Source organism: Lepidochelys kempii, chromosome 19 (assembly GCF_965140285.1).
Source record: "Lepidochelys kempii isolate rLepKem1 chromosome 19, rLepKem1.hap1, whole genome shotgun sequence".
In the NCBI taxonomy this organism is placed as follows: Eukaryota; Metazoa; Chordata; order Testudines; family Cheloniidae; genus Lepidochelys; species Lepidochelys kempii.
Genome location: NC_136398.1, coordinates 1180092 through 1196295, shown reverse-complemented (window position 1 = coordinate 1196295; position 16204 = coordinate 1180092). Strand labels below are relative to the sequence as shown.

Below are 16204 nucleotides of genomic sequence, written 5' to 3'. Positions count from 1 at the left end.
CTTAAAGGGCTCTTAAAAATTGATTTCCGTACTCCACCCCTGACAAGTGGATTAGCGCTTAAATCGGCCTTGCCAGGTCGAATTTGGGGTACTGTGGACACGATTCAACGGTATTGGCCTCCGGGAGCTATCCCAGAGTGCTCCATTGTGACCGCTCTGGACAGCACTCTCAACTCAGATGCACGATTGTTTGCAGTTGCTCTGATGCAGGGAGGGGCAACTGAGGACACGGCTTACAGGGTTGGCTTCAGGGAGCTAAAATCAACAAAGGGGGTGGCTTTACATCAAGGAGTATTTCAGGCAGGACTTCATGGAGGGTTCCAATAAGAAATGATGCACCTAAGTTATTGTTCTTATTGGAACAAGGAGGTTAGTCTGGCCTCTGATTGATACATGGCTAGATTTACCTCGCTGCACCTTCTCTGTGAGTGACTGCAGTGTGACCTAGAGGAATGAGTCCCCTAGACAGGGGAGGGGGGGGAAGCAAATGAGTACAAAACAAATCTGGTCTATTTCTTGTTTTGATCCACTCCATCTATCTTTTACATCTTTGGCTGGCAGCAGACGGTGCAGAAGGACTGCATGCCATCCACATCTCATAGCTGCCCGGCAGAAGATGGTACAGTACGACTGCTAGCAATCCGTATCGCCTGCCTGCTCACCATAAGACGGTTCAATAGGACTGACTGCAGGACTAAAGAGAATGACCTGGTCAAGTCACTCCAAATTTAGTCCCTGTGCCCATGTCTGCCCAGGCGCTCCTGGCCGACGTGGCCAGGAGCATCCCGGACATGATGATGACGGCTAACAGTCATACTGCACCGTCTGCTGCCAGAAGGCAACAGGTTGCTGCTACTGTGTAGCAATGCCGTACCGCGTCTGCCAGCACCCAGGAGACATACGGTGACGGTTACCTGAGCGGGCTCCATGCTTGCCATGGTATGGCGTCTGCACAGGTAACTCAGGAAAAAAAGGCGCAAAACGATTGTCTGCCCTTGCTTTCATGGAGGGAGGGAGGGAACGGGGGCCTGATGATATGTACCCAGAACCACCCGCGACAATGTTTTAGCCCCATCAGGCATTGGGATCTCAACCCAGAATTCCAATGGGCAGCAGAGACTGCGGGAACTGTGGGATAGCTACCCACAGTGCAACGCTCCGGAAGTCGACTCTAGCCTCGGTACTGTGGAAGCACTCCGCTGAGTTAATGCACTTAACGCACTTAGAGCATTTTCTGTGGGGACACACACACTCAAATATATAAAACCGATTTCTAAAAAAACGACTTCTATAAATTCGACCTCATTCCATAGTGTAGACATGCCCTGAGAAAGGGAAGAGCCAACGATGACAACTAGAGCATTTACACTAAGGCCCCTTCACACTGCCAGAGTGGTGTAAAGAGACTCATTGTAAATGAGAATCAAGTCACAAAGCTGCATGCCTGGGCAAATAGGAGGAGTATGGCTTTATCAACACAGGAGATGGATTGTGGGTGGTGAGGTGGTATAATATAGTCATCGATACTGAATGATAAGAATATAAACTTATCACCTAATAAACTTTACAAACAACTTTTGGTTCCCATGTATTCTCTGTCAATTACCTTTGAGGTTCAACTACACAAGGAAGTAGTTTCAATGGTGACCCTGAAAGCATTTGGGACGAGAGAAGCCTGAAAACAAATGCGTGAGAGTCATGGAGGGATCAGCCAGACAGACTTGGATATATGCGCTTTCCTGCGCTGCTTATGGAGCAGGAGCTCCAATCGGGACCCCTTTGCTATGTTGGGCAGCTCCTGTGTCTGTTGCGGGAGCTACCTCCAGCTGAGCCAATAGGGGCTGCGATGAGATTGACTCAGCTGGAGTTCAAGCCGAACATGTGAGCAGAACATAACTTTCGGCACCACGCTTTGCTTGGCTTCTCCTTCCTCTCATTTGTGAGGTGCTGCTGTCTGCTATGCCTGCATCAGCTTCCTGAATATTTAAACTTAATCACTTTTAAACTTCCTAGCTGCACAGTCCCACAAAACACCCCTATCTTATCGTTGTTAAGGAGTTCACTGCTGAGATTGTTCCTTTTACAAGAGATTATTCCAGGGCACTCCATGGAGTTCATTAATTTTTTACTGTGATAGAATACTGGCAGCTACAATTGTAATCTTAGGACAAAGTACCAGAGATACAGCATCAGCTGTGGATGACATTTATTCATAGGGCAATGGAATGCTCAGGCAACACGTAAAGTGAAAGGCAGATTTTCATCTATTGCAAAGTATTTTTAGAATTCACATCGCCCTGGAAGTCAAATCAAAGTGGGGCATGAAGCATCTTATTAATCCTTCCTCTTCCTTGAGAGAAAAGTTCAGCTGACCATTCTCTGTGCTGCCTGGAGTCTGGCACAGGTATGGATTGCTGGCTGGCAGAGTTGTGGTCTAACACACAACTGAGAGAAATTTTTCTTTTTTAAATGTTACATAAACGGCCTTTCAGGAATTGCCCCAAACCCACATTTTTAAGTCCTGATCTCTGCAATGTCCTGTCTCAGTTCTACGTACATGTGCACCCAGAGAAGAGGAGAAGCATGCTCAGTAGCCATAGACTTTCAGTGTCGAATCAGAGCACATGTCCGTGAGACCTCCTCCAAGAGTGCTTTACCCAATACCAGCCAAGCAAACCAAGAGCATCAGGGGAAAGAATGGAGCAGACTTTGCCAACAAGCTTCCCCAAATGTGTCCAGTAACAACAGCAAAATGCTGTCACAGCTTAGACTGCAAGTCCTGCTCAGCATGGGAGAGACTTCCAGCTCTGCGTTTTCCCAAGACTAATGTGCCACGTTCCCAGAGGTCTGTAACTCTTCTTTTTCACGCGGTAAGAGACATCTTCTCTTAAGCTGCCGGCAGAAACGGAAGCATTGCATACAGTCAGTATTGCAGGCGCTGCAATGAGCTGCTGCCCGTTCTCAGCTCTGTACAGCAGAGGAGCTTTGCTGCAGTGGGTACCGATAGCATCTTGTGCAGCGTTCAACCTTAAAATGAGGATTGTTTCCCTATTTGTAAAAGGACAGTGAATCCGCTCTTCTCTCTGAAAACCCAAATTAAATAGGATTCTTGCACAACGTTACAGCCATGCAAAAAACTAACAACTGCCTGGCCGTTGTCAACACTACTTCTGTACGGGATGCAAGCCAAGTCTCCTAAGCCTGGTCAGGTCAGAATTCTCGGAAGCAAAAATAGAGCGATCGGGAGAAATCTTGTCACTGAAGCAGCTGATCTCTCCTTGTCGGTCTTCCTGGCACTCACCAGAATGCTGGGGAAGCTGCAGGATGATGCACTGAAATAGGGAACCAGGGTCTGCAGCATGCAGTTGCCTACAACTGCCTCCCCAGATCTCCATGCCTTGCCCAAGTCATAACTAACCACAGGCCCTTAATCATGGTGAGGAAGCCAAACTAGGACTCAGAGAATACAAATATTAGTGTCCTTTGGATCCTGCTCTTATTCTCTTAGCTTGGGTCCATTTAAGAGAGCACAATAGTGTATATTTTTGGCAGTCTTTGTTTTAAGCAAACCTTGCAAAAAGCTCAAGCCCAGCGTTTTCCCCTCTACCAGATTTGTCCCTTCCTGTTTGTTCACTTCTTGCTGCAAGAGAATGGTGCTCGATTTGCAAGGAGGCAACGTTCCTGTGGGATTTGCCATGATGATGAAGAATTTCCTTGAATGTCCCCTTGTTGTGTTAGGGAGAACAAAATCCCCCAATCTCCTATCTACTCCAAACCATTCGATATGCCATAGACTTTTCTCACATCCCCTCTTGTCTCCTGTCTAAGGAAAACCACCCCAAATGTTTCAATGTCTCTTTCTAGAAGAATTTTTCCAGGCCTCCTAACCATTTCTGGAATGCTTCTCCAATCTTCTCCCATGCCCCAAATTCTGCCCTATCCTTTCGGAAAGGGGGGGGACTAATGATGCACAAAGTATTTCACATGAGGACACACCATTGATTTACATAATGGCACCCCAATTTTTATTGTCGTCTGCACCCCACTCCTGGGCCTCCAGGTGCTTCCACAATATAAATGTTAAATAATGGTAATGACCCAAAAATGTAGCATTCTATGACCAAACTTGTGGTGCCAAGCACACCAAACTGCCTGCCTCCCTCCTAGTCCCATCACTGATGCTCATGCAAGCAACCTCGCTTACCATGCATTCTTTACAGCAAGTGCACTTGTTCCCATCTTGTTAAAACACTGTGTGCGCTCAAAATAGTAGCAAAACAAGCATCATTGATTTGTGCTGTAGGTTGGCAGATAGATAACCTGGCAGATGCACCCGTGGGAAGGTTCACTCTTACATACACAGCTGCTGCATTTCAGTGGAGGGAGGAGTGGAGATGGTTCTATCGAAGGAACAAAGTGACATCAACTTTCATGCCTGACCTTTTCTGGAAGGAGAGCAGGTGCTAGTAGGGATGCAGCATTCAGATGCACAAGGCAAAGCTGCTCAGATTATGGTAGGACATCTGTGTCTTCCCCTGCCCAACAGAACTGCCATATCCTCTCTGTTTCACAGCACACTATAGTAACTGAGAGCCTCAAACAAATTAATTTATCCTCCATTTCCTTGCAAGGTAGGAAAGTATTAACCACGTTTTAAAGATAGGGAAATGGAGGTACAGATCACATGACTGGCTGAAGGTCACACAGGAAGAATGGCAGAACCAGGAATTGAACCCAGGTCTTGAGTCCCACAACAAGACCAGGCCCCTAGAACAGAGACTGATCTAGACCCACAGATGGGATTCCAGCTCTTCCACGCAAGTACTGTAGTGTGAGATAGTGACTTAGACACAAGAAACATGAAGCCATTGACAGTGCACACAAAGCTACACCCCATAGCCCTTAGGCCGGGCAAGTGAAGACTGCTCTGCAGTGGTACCTATGGTAACCGGGGCTCTGTGACCTGCAGCATGAGAACCACCCTCCCCCCAGGTCTCCAGGGGGACACAGACACACTCGAAGGCCAAGGCTCTGCACTGTGTCCCATCATGACCTGGCTGAGTGATGGAGTCCAGTTGGCATAGGGATTTAATTTGATGCCAACATAGCATCTGAGATGGAAATTGTAAGTGTCCTGCAGCCTAATGGCTAACAATGCAAGTGCAGTTCTCAGCTACTGTCAGTGTCTGCCGCCCACATTCCCGTCTGCAGCTCACAATCCGATCGGGACAGACGGCAGCGCAGAGCAGCTCCTCTCAGGATGGAATAGTATTGGCAGTAACACAGCTCCCAGGGGAAAGACAGTTCTCTACAAGAACGGGAGGCCGGGCTGGGATAGTGCTAGTGGCATCTTATAACTCGGCCAAGAGTTTAAAGAGATTCAGTCGCAGCCACTCTCACTAAGGGGGGAAATCTACAGCCAGTTTTCTGTTGCCGTCTTGCTATAAGAACCATGGAGACACGGCTAGGTCTAAATAAGTAGAAACTCACCAGGAGTAAGTAATAGCAGAGGCTGTGATCCTGCTGCTGCAGTGGTTCTCAACCTGTTTACCATCAGGGACCACATAAGTGGACCACAACGTGTTATGGGGGCTGCATCCAATACTACCTGTATGGCCCTGAGGATGTCACATGGGCTGCAGCTTTCTGCTGATTGGGCCGCAGGTTGAGAACCACTGTGCTGTTGGGTTCACTGAGTTAAATTGTACACAAAGGTCTGTTGTGGAAGTAAATTTTATTTGCATAGAGGGGTCCTGGTCAGAAATCCTCCTGTTCTGCTCAGATTCCACAGCCACTTGCTTGTTACAGCGGTCACATTTAGATGTTTGCAGCTTTATTACACTGGTAAAGTCAGAACCCTTCCTTGATGGGGCTTGGCTAGCTGGAGTGGAGCCATACACCTCCCCTCCTCTCCCAGGTTCACACTGGGTGTCTGCAGCTGCTGCTTCTGCATTATGAAGAGCCAGCCAAAGTGCTTTGTAAATTATGCAATGGTATTTAATCAGACAAATGTAAGCATGTTAAAACCCACTAAAACTGACCCAGCAAATCAGTAGAGTCCAGTGAAAATCAATAATCCATTCTCTGTGGCCTTATCATTCACCTGACTAACTGAAATATGCTTATCGTTTTGCAAAGAGGAGTGGGGCAGAGACCTGAGTAAATATTGCATCTTAGCATAAAATAAAGAGGATGAGCACAGAGGGGAGATTAAATACAAGGCGGAAGCCACTTCCTGTTCTGGATGTAGGAATGAAGCCTAATGCTAATACTAAAATGAGAACAAACTCTTCTATATGCTTCCTCTCCGCCCCGACAGCCGTGGTACATGTCTCCTCCTCCATACCTTCCTTCAAAAGGGGTAGGTTGATATTGTAGAGAAAAGGTGAGGGACCTGCAAATGAAAATCAGGAATTGCTCCAGCAGGCAGCAGGGCTGGGAGAGGGCTCCCCTTCTGCGTGAATTTCAGGACAAGCACTTTGAAGATCACAACTGTCTGCTGTCCAGGGGGCAGGGTTGGGTTTCTTAGCCCACCTGCATGATGCCACTGCTTATAAAAACCAAGAGCTTCTCCTGTGGTTTGTGCTAGTAGCTCTTCCCTTGAAACTGGGAGCGAAGCCTCTTGCCACTACCCCCCACCCAGGATGCCGTGCTGCCTTGTGTGTTGTCTAGTCAAAATCTGGAACTCTCCATATTGAATATGAGCTTCATCTTTCCAAGCCGCAGGATAAAGGAGGATGTTCTGAACATTTCCTCCATGGAGCCGTTTCCAGATGTAACCACACTGAGGTGGCCTTTGTGAGGGGAGCTCCATCTCCTTGCAAGGCCGATGCTCTAGCGACACTTTAAAACATTTGTAAAAGGCTAAATGGTTGTGGATACTGTCAGGCCTCGGAACCTCACAAAACAGCATCATGCAGCCAATCCAGCCCTCGGACAGTAGAGACATTCTCTGTGGAAACGGAAAGCACCGATTTCATGGCAAGGTCAATCCAGAATAATAAGAGAAGACCTGAGAAATGAAGTCAGTTATGTCAATCTCTCCCATCAGCAATAACAGCGAAACATGCTCTGCCCTCATCAAAAAATAACTGACCGTGCTGCGCAAACTCCCAGGACACACCCCAGCCTGGAGGGGGCAGCTTGCATTTCACCTGGCAGGAGCCACAAGATTCATGTCACAGAAGTTCTTAGGAGACCTCCGCAGGAGGGAGAGCAGCATGGTGAAGGCAGGAGGGATCTGACTGAAAGGAAGTTTAGCTACTTTAGCTCACAGGATGTCAAATTATTTGTGAAGTTCCAAATTTCAGTGCAGCTGCCAGCCTTCCGCACCCCCCAGGAAGCTGTCGGAGCAAGAGTGTTGAGGTATTCCCCCCTCTCTCCCCCCCCCCACTGCATTAGCAGGGCTCCAGTGGTAGGGAGAAACCCCCACAGATTTGGAAGGAGGCACTCTCAGAAGTTGCAAACATCTTCACCTAGCATTCAGAGAATGGCTTTTAAACGAACTGTGACCACTGCCAATTCACCTCCCCGCTAGATCTGCATCTAACACTACTGTGACATCACAAGCATGGGTGGGAGGGGCAGACAGACAGGGACTTGGGGCTCTGATTTGCTGCAGTTAGGGAGAACCCAGCTTGAGTTTCAGATTATTAAAGTGGCAAAATTACATTGTTTAGAGGAATGGGAGGGAGATAATTGGGAGGCCCCCGTGTGACTATAGCGGACTCAGACTGCAGGGACTGCTCGCATACACGCTTCCTAAGCATTCATGTGGTGGGAAGTCTTGACATGCCAACATCTGAATGGTGAACACAAGAACAGGCCAGTGTTCCATCTAGTGCCTCTCTCCCCCAACCACCTCACCCCTTCACAATCTCTCCACTGGCTCCCCTTCCTCATATCACCCAAAATCCAAGCTTACGGTCCTCACTTTTACACGTCTGCTCTTGCGCCTTCTTATTTACCTCCCCTAGTCGCTTATCAAGACATCTTCTCTGGGCCACACCCCCAGCCCTTCATCCGCCTCTCTTCGTCAGTTTCTCAACCAGTGGCACTGGACCATCTTCACCTCTGAGCCCTGCACATGGAATGCTAACCCCGAACCGATGCAGAAAGCCACGTTCCTCTTCTCAAGACCCCTCTCTGCAAAAGTACCTACAAGAGATTTCCCCAACTCTGAGGCAGAAAGTAGGTTATTCCCTCCTCTTCTAGCTCCTCCACAAACAAGGCAGAGCAGCAGCAGATGCCCCAGAGCCACATAAAAATGTTTTTCCACAAAGCCAAGCAGCAGCCCCCACAGAGGAGAGAGCATCATTATGGGACAAATACACACATTTCTCTGCAAAATGCAACTCAAACTGGCTTTGACTGGTCTCCCACAAACACCATTTTTGTGGCTTTGGGGCCTGATCTGCAGGTGGGAATCCCACTGAAGTTCATGGGATTTCCATTCGCACGTTGCTCACCGGACAGGACAGCAGGGGGTACCACTGTAGCCTGAGCCTGGCCTGAAAGGGTCTGCTTTCCAGCTCTGGTGGGGAAGTTATGCTAGAGCTAGACCACTTGGTCCCTTGGAGTCTTGAACAGAAAAACCCTCAAATCCAACTCACTTTTTCTCACCAAAGCTAGGGCTGCCTGCTGCATCACATGGCAGCGGCACATTCAGAGACGGTAGAAAGCTGCCCGCTGATGTACAGTGGTTCAGATCAAAGGGTAGAGCTTCACAGTTCAAACACCCTAACAGAAGCGGAGTTTCTAATTAAACACGTTTTCTTCTATTCTTTCTACTCTCCCCTTTTCGCTCTTGTGTGAGGCTCAGATGTATTAAATCTAGAGAGTTTGTTTAACAGTAAGTGTAGGAGGAAACAGATTGCTTTTTTCCTCATCACATTTCCATAACAGCCTGAGGGCGCTGTCCCAATCCTCAGACCAGTAAACAATTTCTGGAGCGGTTGCCACACTGGCTTTTCACCTTCTACTTGAACTCCTATAAAAAACCTCTCTCCTCTTTGGGATTTTCCCACATTCACTGTGGCTTTGCAGCCAAATTTTGGTCATGAGTTTGTTTCTTCTAGATAGCTGTCTCTGTGAAATCAGACTCCCCCTTTCTGGAATTCTTCTCTTCCCTTTTCTTTTTGCGAATACAGACTAACACGGCTGTCACTCTGAAACTTCTCTTCCCTTAACAATGGCTCTTCTGCTGTTCAATATGGTCATTTTTACCTTTGTTTTTTTATATACCTCTTAAGCATTTACTTTTTGAACGTTTTTGACAGATCTGAATTCTTCTCATTGTCTCAACTTACTCTGTTCACCCACAAACCCTACAGACATCTCTAAAGCAGAGAGGCAAAAAACCTGAAGGACACAGTATGCATTAGCACTATTGAACTTGTTCATGTTGTTTAATTCATAGCTGTAGTGGAAGTGCTGTATGCTTGCCAGCACGAATCAATACTGCCTGCAGTTTCTCCCCCAAACGCCTATACGATCATTTATAATTAACACTACAGCTCAGTAGTCTTCTAAAATCGATTCCTTTCATTTTTTTGGGAGAAATTGTATTTGACTAAGTTTGTACACTTTTAACGTGTGTTAATTTTCTGTGCCGAGATGTTTAATAGCATGCCTTCATGAAAAGGCCATAAAGGAGAGATGACAGGACAAACATGCCAAACCTAGTGATTCAGACCAGTTACTGGTCACATGTACACGTCCTCATGAGTTAAACGTGGAACCTTCAATCCCCTCACATCCTCCCAGCCACAGAGCCACCAGCCCACCCTCCTTCAAACAGGTCCCTGACATGGAGCCAGAGGAGTTATTTAGCTGGAGAGGGAATGCAAGCTGATTTGGATTAACTTGTTCTATCCACTCCAAGTGCTACACACACTCATCATACACCCCATTACTGCATTCGGAGGTGGGGGGGGCGGTTACAGGTTCATTCCGAGGCTTGTTGATAATCTGTTCCCAGCAGAACATGGCTGACCACTTAGTGGTGGGTGTTTCTTGCAGGGAAAACATTGAAGGGCAGGGGCGAAAGAGAAGTGGATTGTTGTACATTCTAGGTTCCCCTTAACCTCTGCTCAGAAACTAGCCCCTTCAACTCTCTGCTCATGTAACAGGGCTCACCCAAAGCTCTAGGTATTATACACAAATTAACACACTACTGGGTAGGTATTGAGATACTGTAGAAAGACCGCCTTTGAAGCACAGTGGCAACAAACACCAGCACACAGCATTGCAGGAGAAAGTTCTTTGTTTCCCCGTGGGTGAAGGACAGGGCAGAACATAACACTAAACAAATTTTCTCCTTAGACTCCATCAGTTGCATAGGATGGAGGTTTAGAAGGGAGGGGAACTGGCTTTCACAGAGGATAATTGTGCTGCTGTGTCGAGGCCTTGTGATGAATCACACATGCTGAGCGCCCTCAAAGTCCCTATTCCAAAGCCAGCTCCTGTCACATGGCGGTAAAACAGTTACATCATTTCCCCTAAGGCAAGAGCATTTGCTGCAAATTTCAACTCTGTTGTATAGATAAAATGATGTTTCAAGCTGACATCTATTCATATAAAGAGAAATGCCACTGTCCCAGCTGGAGCAGCGCTGCCGCCTATTAATCCAATAGCTACAAACAACGTGAGCTGGAATTAATTTGCTCTTCGCCAAAGAGGAGAAATAAAAATCAATATTTATCCGTGTGTGGCTCCCCACAATGACGTTTGTAAAGTTCCACAGTCAGCTACTTTGTAGCGCTCCAGTCTGCTCTGTGGCATTGGGTGCCTATGATCCAGGATGAACAGACATCTGGGCTCTGGCCCTTACCCTCACCCTCCACCCAATTAGCACTCACCTACTGTCATTGTGCAAACGTAACTGAGGGGTGGTCAGAATTAGGGCAGCACACAAGTTCAAGCGGGAAGAACCCACATCACACCACCTCTGGGACAAGTCCAGGTGGCACATTCAGCACTGCACAATTTGCCAGGCACTTTCTAGAGACAGCCTCCTCCCTCTGAATCAGAAGTCGCTGGCCGCTCCTGGGAGGCAGGCCATGGAACTAGATGGACTACATGTCTGATCGGGTGAGGCAAGACTAATGAGAGTGAAGGGACAATGGAAAACCAGGGGAACTGCTCTGGAGACCACTAAGGAGAATGGGAGCCATCATCCCCGCCTTGAAGAATTCCCAGGGGCAGTCACCCCGTCTGCTGTTCTACCTTCCCGTCTTGAACCACGTGAACTTGTCTCTCTTCTGACAGGGTGCAAGTTGGATCAGGCAGATGCAGTGCAGTGGCACCCAAAGCATGCTGGACTTGGGGCAGAAGTAGGAGGTTAAAACCCCTGCCCTGCAGAGATTCCAAAGAGAAAGAGAAAGCAGGGGGAGTAGAGGGGGCAGGGTGGCATGTGGTACATGTCTTAGTTCCCCACTTTAATTTTGCACGTATACTAGAGCACCTGCTGCTCTGCTACCGAGCCAAGGACGCCTGGCAGGGCGCTTGTGGGGGTGGAGGCAGAAGGAGCTTTCAGGGAGGATTTGAATGCCAAGGAGGCTGGACAGACCAGCTCAGAAAGGGCATAAGACTGGGATGGAAGAAAATACAGACACTGTTGTGAGAGAAACAAACAGGCAGAGTATGGACACTGGCACACTGGTGCTCTACCATAAAACCCCTCTTCCCACCCCTCATTTAGCCCCACCCGCAGTGGGATTGCTGAGCTCGGAGAGAGGGATTGCAGCTTTAGTGCATTCCCTTCCGCGAGTCTCACTTTGTCAACTCTGCCTCTGCCTGGAGGGCTTCTTTTCCATCACCGTCCGCGATAGATTAGAATGCCCAAGCCTCGTCATCCGGGTTCCTAGGAGAGGGGAGACACGGGCAGAACCAGCTGACACTGTAGGATAGCTAAGATTTGTCTCCCCTCTCCAAAATCTTCAACCACCACATTTCAAGATGGTAGTTACCTTTGTGGGCGAGTCCATGTCAGACTAAACTTGGTGTGTCCCAACAGGGAAGCCTCAAAGCAAAGCCCCTGAGCGGGAGACAACAGAGCATTCGCTAATGTGCTGGAAACCCAGTACCACCCTCCCCAAGTGGGGTCAGAGTCCGACAAGCTGCTGGCGCTGCCTATGGGGAAAACAGAAGTCGAGCAGAAGGCTGCAGGACCCACATTTAGTCCCACTCCTTTGGGAAGAGGAGTTCCAACTCTGCCTATAGCTTCTCAGGTGCCAGGTTGGGGAAGACGAGACAGAGCAGAGAGGTGGATGTCTAGAACACAAATGCTGTTCTGTGTTAAAGAAACTCTGCAGTGGCTTTTGCTGTGTTCGGGCTGTTCCACGCACAGCTTTTGCTTCACTGTAACTATATTGATTTAGACAAAGAGTTAAAGTGGCCTGGTCCCTGAACCCCTTTATGCTGCTAGAACTGCATCCACACTGGGAGGTCATCCTGCTTTAACTGTAAACAGTATCAGCTGAGAAACGGATAAGGCAACACAAACATCTGCTTGTAGACAAGCCCTCAGACACAGGAGACACCGGAAGGGAAGAGCAGAAACTTCTGTCGGCCAGGTAGCAAATTGGATTTTACCCAGCAGTTCATGGGATCGTCTTTGGTGCCTTGCCCCCGTCTCAGCTGTAACAGCTATATCATGCAATATCTTTGGGAACCACATTGAATTACGTTTATGTATCACCATGGGCCAGAGATTGTATGCAACTCCAGAGGGGAGGGTTCCCACAACTCCTCCAGGAACCAAACACGGGGCGGGGGTGCGGAGGGGGAGTTAAGATATATCACTCAGCTTGTAAACACCTCCCCCTAGGGAGGCCTTCCTAGACTGGGTCAAACTGGGTTTTCACAGACCAACAGACAAAGATCTTTCTGGTAAGTGGGCCTTGTTTTCCCTAGCTGCAGAGAAATCATTCCTGTACTACCGGACTTCCAGCCTCTGCTCCACTGAGGAGCCAAGGGGTCTCATAAGCACTCACTCACTTCATCCACCCGGGGGGGAAAAAAAAAGGAAGGAAAAACAATCCTGGAGACAAGGGCAAATTCTCTGGTGTCCATTGTATAAGATCACAGATTTTGCTGTCACTAAATGAAATGCCAGGATGAAACCTTTTATAAGAGAAAAAGAAAAAATCCATTGAACTGGATTTGGTCTAGTACATCAGCAGGTAGGAGAGGGAGGGGTGTGAGCAACAGGTCCCCACAGTGAGCCAAGGATTAACTGAATAATCTATTCCCCGACAAAGGGCAAGGATGAGAGATGAATCACAGATAGAGGGGCAGCCGTTAAAATAGCCCATTTTCCCTATAAAAGAATCAGTCTTCATTTTTCTTAGTGATGATCCTGTTCTATCTCATTTCTCCCAGTAGCATTCTTGGCTTTCAGCTGTCTAGTCATCTGAAAAACCTAGCACATTCTTCCAGTGATTCCACAAATCCCCTTTCAGTCTTTGCCTAGCCAGTATCTTCTCCTCCAGTGCAAGGCAAATGAAGTGGTCACTCAGAACTATGGCACAATCACCGCACACATCGTTAGTGACTTTTCATTACAAAGGACTGAACAGCTCTTCACAGGTTGTCTTATGCATTTTACACATACTGGAAACTGCAGGTCCCTAGGTGGAGCCCTGCGTGTGGACTACACAGATGCTACTTCCATGTGTCCTGCTGTGTGACTGAAGTAACATGAAAGCACAGTTACAGCTGCACGCCACCCCCCTTCCTAATGTCAGTGCGGAAAAGGGTCCTAACTACACCGGTCTACAGCAAACTGGACATTTGAAGTACTGTACAAACATCAGTCTCCCTTGTCGCTGCACCTGTGATTTGTGTCACCTTCAGCGGTATGAACTACAAACCTGCTCTCACTGCAATTTCTCTCTGGAGTTCTTCCCATGGATTTTAGCTACCACTGATGCCCCCTGTACCAGGCTGACTCCTGGCCTCTCATCCATCTGATTGCCATTATTAAGCTTAACTCACTGTTATATTTCAAACATTGTATCAGACTATCAGGGGGGACGTGTGCTTCTTAACACGCAGGGGTGAAGAGAGAACCTTTGTCAAGGAAGAGCTACAAGTGCTCTGTGTAGGCACGTCATAGATTCCTCAAGCCCCATGGCAGGCGGGGAGCGGCGGGAGATGGATCCGAATATCAAAGTACTAAAACTTGGGAGAAATTCACCCGCAATCTCATGCCAGGTAGATCAGAGACATTCCCACTGGGTGATCACCTGGATCTGGGAAAATGTCCCCATTTTTGGCACTCACTACACATTCGAGCCAAGACCCACATGTTCCAAAGTGGTCTCTAACTTCGGGTTCCCACCTTGAGATATGAAAGGTCTCGTTTTTAGCAGGCTGAGCACTTGGGCTGTTAACGCACAGCACCTCTGGAAATCTGCCCCTTGCCGTCTCAAATTTAAGCCCAAGATCTTCAAGGAACTAATCCCCGGACAAAGCACCAAGGTCCTTCCTCTGTCCTGTGAGCACAGCAGAGGTTTTATTATGCTCCTCCAGCACCGACAGGAACTACAAGGTGCTGCAGAGTTCATGTAATTAAGTTTCACACTCTAAAGATTTCATTTAAATATCATTAAGGAAGTCTGGGCTAGAAGCACAGTGGCTTGGCCCTGGGCAGCAAACCTGGCTCTAATGTAGAAACAGGCCAACTAATTTCCAGCCAAGGCTTATCTGGAGTGCAAAGTGGTGGTGCTCACAACGGGCCAGTCAATCTCCCAAATAAGCATCATGCCCTGCTCCTCACCCCAAATAGGGGCAGAATAGCCCTGATACCCCCAAAGAGATGCTTGGAGGATGGGGGTGGGGGATGGGAGCTGGCCACATACCCCTCTCCTTCCCATGGAAGCTGTTGGAGGGGTAGCAGCGTTCATTTCCCTTCTATTTCCAACTGGGGGGAAGGAAGCATCTCTCTCACACACACCCATTGCCGGCACCCGAGAGCCAAGGTAGCCCATGGAACACACAACCTATAGGTCGAGCAAAGCTCAGCCAGTCTGGATAACTGTACACACTTTGAATGCTGGAGTTTGCCGGCTTGCTGCCAGGATGGGAGTGTTCGATTCACAGCTCTGAGGGACAATGCAGCCATGACCCCTGTGAGCATCAGATCATCGCACTGAAGTTGTCCATCATTTGGGTTTCCCTCCATTACTACCGAGACGCATCAGTTACTGACAAAGGTGAGCTGCCGCTTCCCTTCATTCGCCTGGCCCCGGGGGAAGTTTTGCCAGCTGACTTGTAAAATGCTATTGCCACGTGTGTGCTGGCCCTCCTCACAAGTTCCATTACCTCTCATCTGAACCGTCTAGTCCCCCCGCCCCCATTATACTGACTGTTTGAATCCTTCCACCCCAGGTGTCTGGCAATTAACTGCAGTGCCGAGGAGCTCAAGGAAAGGAGAAGCCCAGTCTAATGAACTGGAATAACCACAGCTGAATTTCTTGCCAGTATTAAGCAGAGAACGTGCAGGCCAGTCTATGGTTCTGGGATGTAGATAGCGTCCAGCCCCCATTGAGCCTGCTTTGACCAACCCCAGGAAGCCCTGGAAATCTCCCTCAGCAGAGGGCCATCAAGGGAGAATATGGCTGTGCTCCTGGTTTGAGACGCCTGCGGTGCATGCGGGTAGGGGCCCAGTCAGCGCTCTGGAGAGAAAGCCCCGCTAGTGCTCACTCTTGGGATGCAGCAGAAAGCAGAGGAGTCTAAAGACATTTATTTTATTGCCCACAAGGAAGCAAGTTTCTGTGGATCCTCCCCGCAGAAGGTCCTGGGCTTGTTTCTGAATTGGAAGTAACTAGGGTGACCAGATGTCCCGATTTTATAGGGACATTCCCGATTTTGGGATCTTTTTCTTCTATAGGGTTCTATTACCCCCCAGCCTGATTTCTCACATTTGCTGTCTGGTCACCCTAGAAGTAACGGCACCTGGCCTCGCACTGTGGACAGTGAACTCCAGCAGGAGGATTAATCAACACACAGTAACTCTGCAGACAGCATCAGCTTCATCCTAACGCTTTGGGTGGGTTTGTGAACAAGTCTGCGGTCAGAATGGAAAGAGGTGTCGTCCTTACAGAGCCCTCACTGCTCCCTGCTTGGGCTCTCTGAGGCTCACCGTGACAGCTCCAAATTAGCAGCAGGTAGCACGGGCTCCACTCCATCCTCCTCCCAC

The 16204-nt window shown here is 48.4% G+C and overlaps 1 protein-coding gene across 1 annotated transcript in view; it reads right to left on the bottom strand.

The window, feature by feature from the left end:
• The window catches only part of EPHA10 (EPH receptor A10), a 115737-nt gene that overhangs the window by 61086 nt on the left and 38447 nt on the right, over positions 1–16204 (bottom strand). The gene's annotated exons all lie outside the window — the stretch shown is intronic.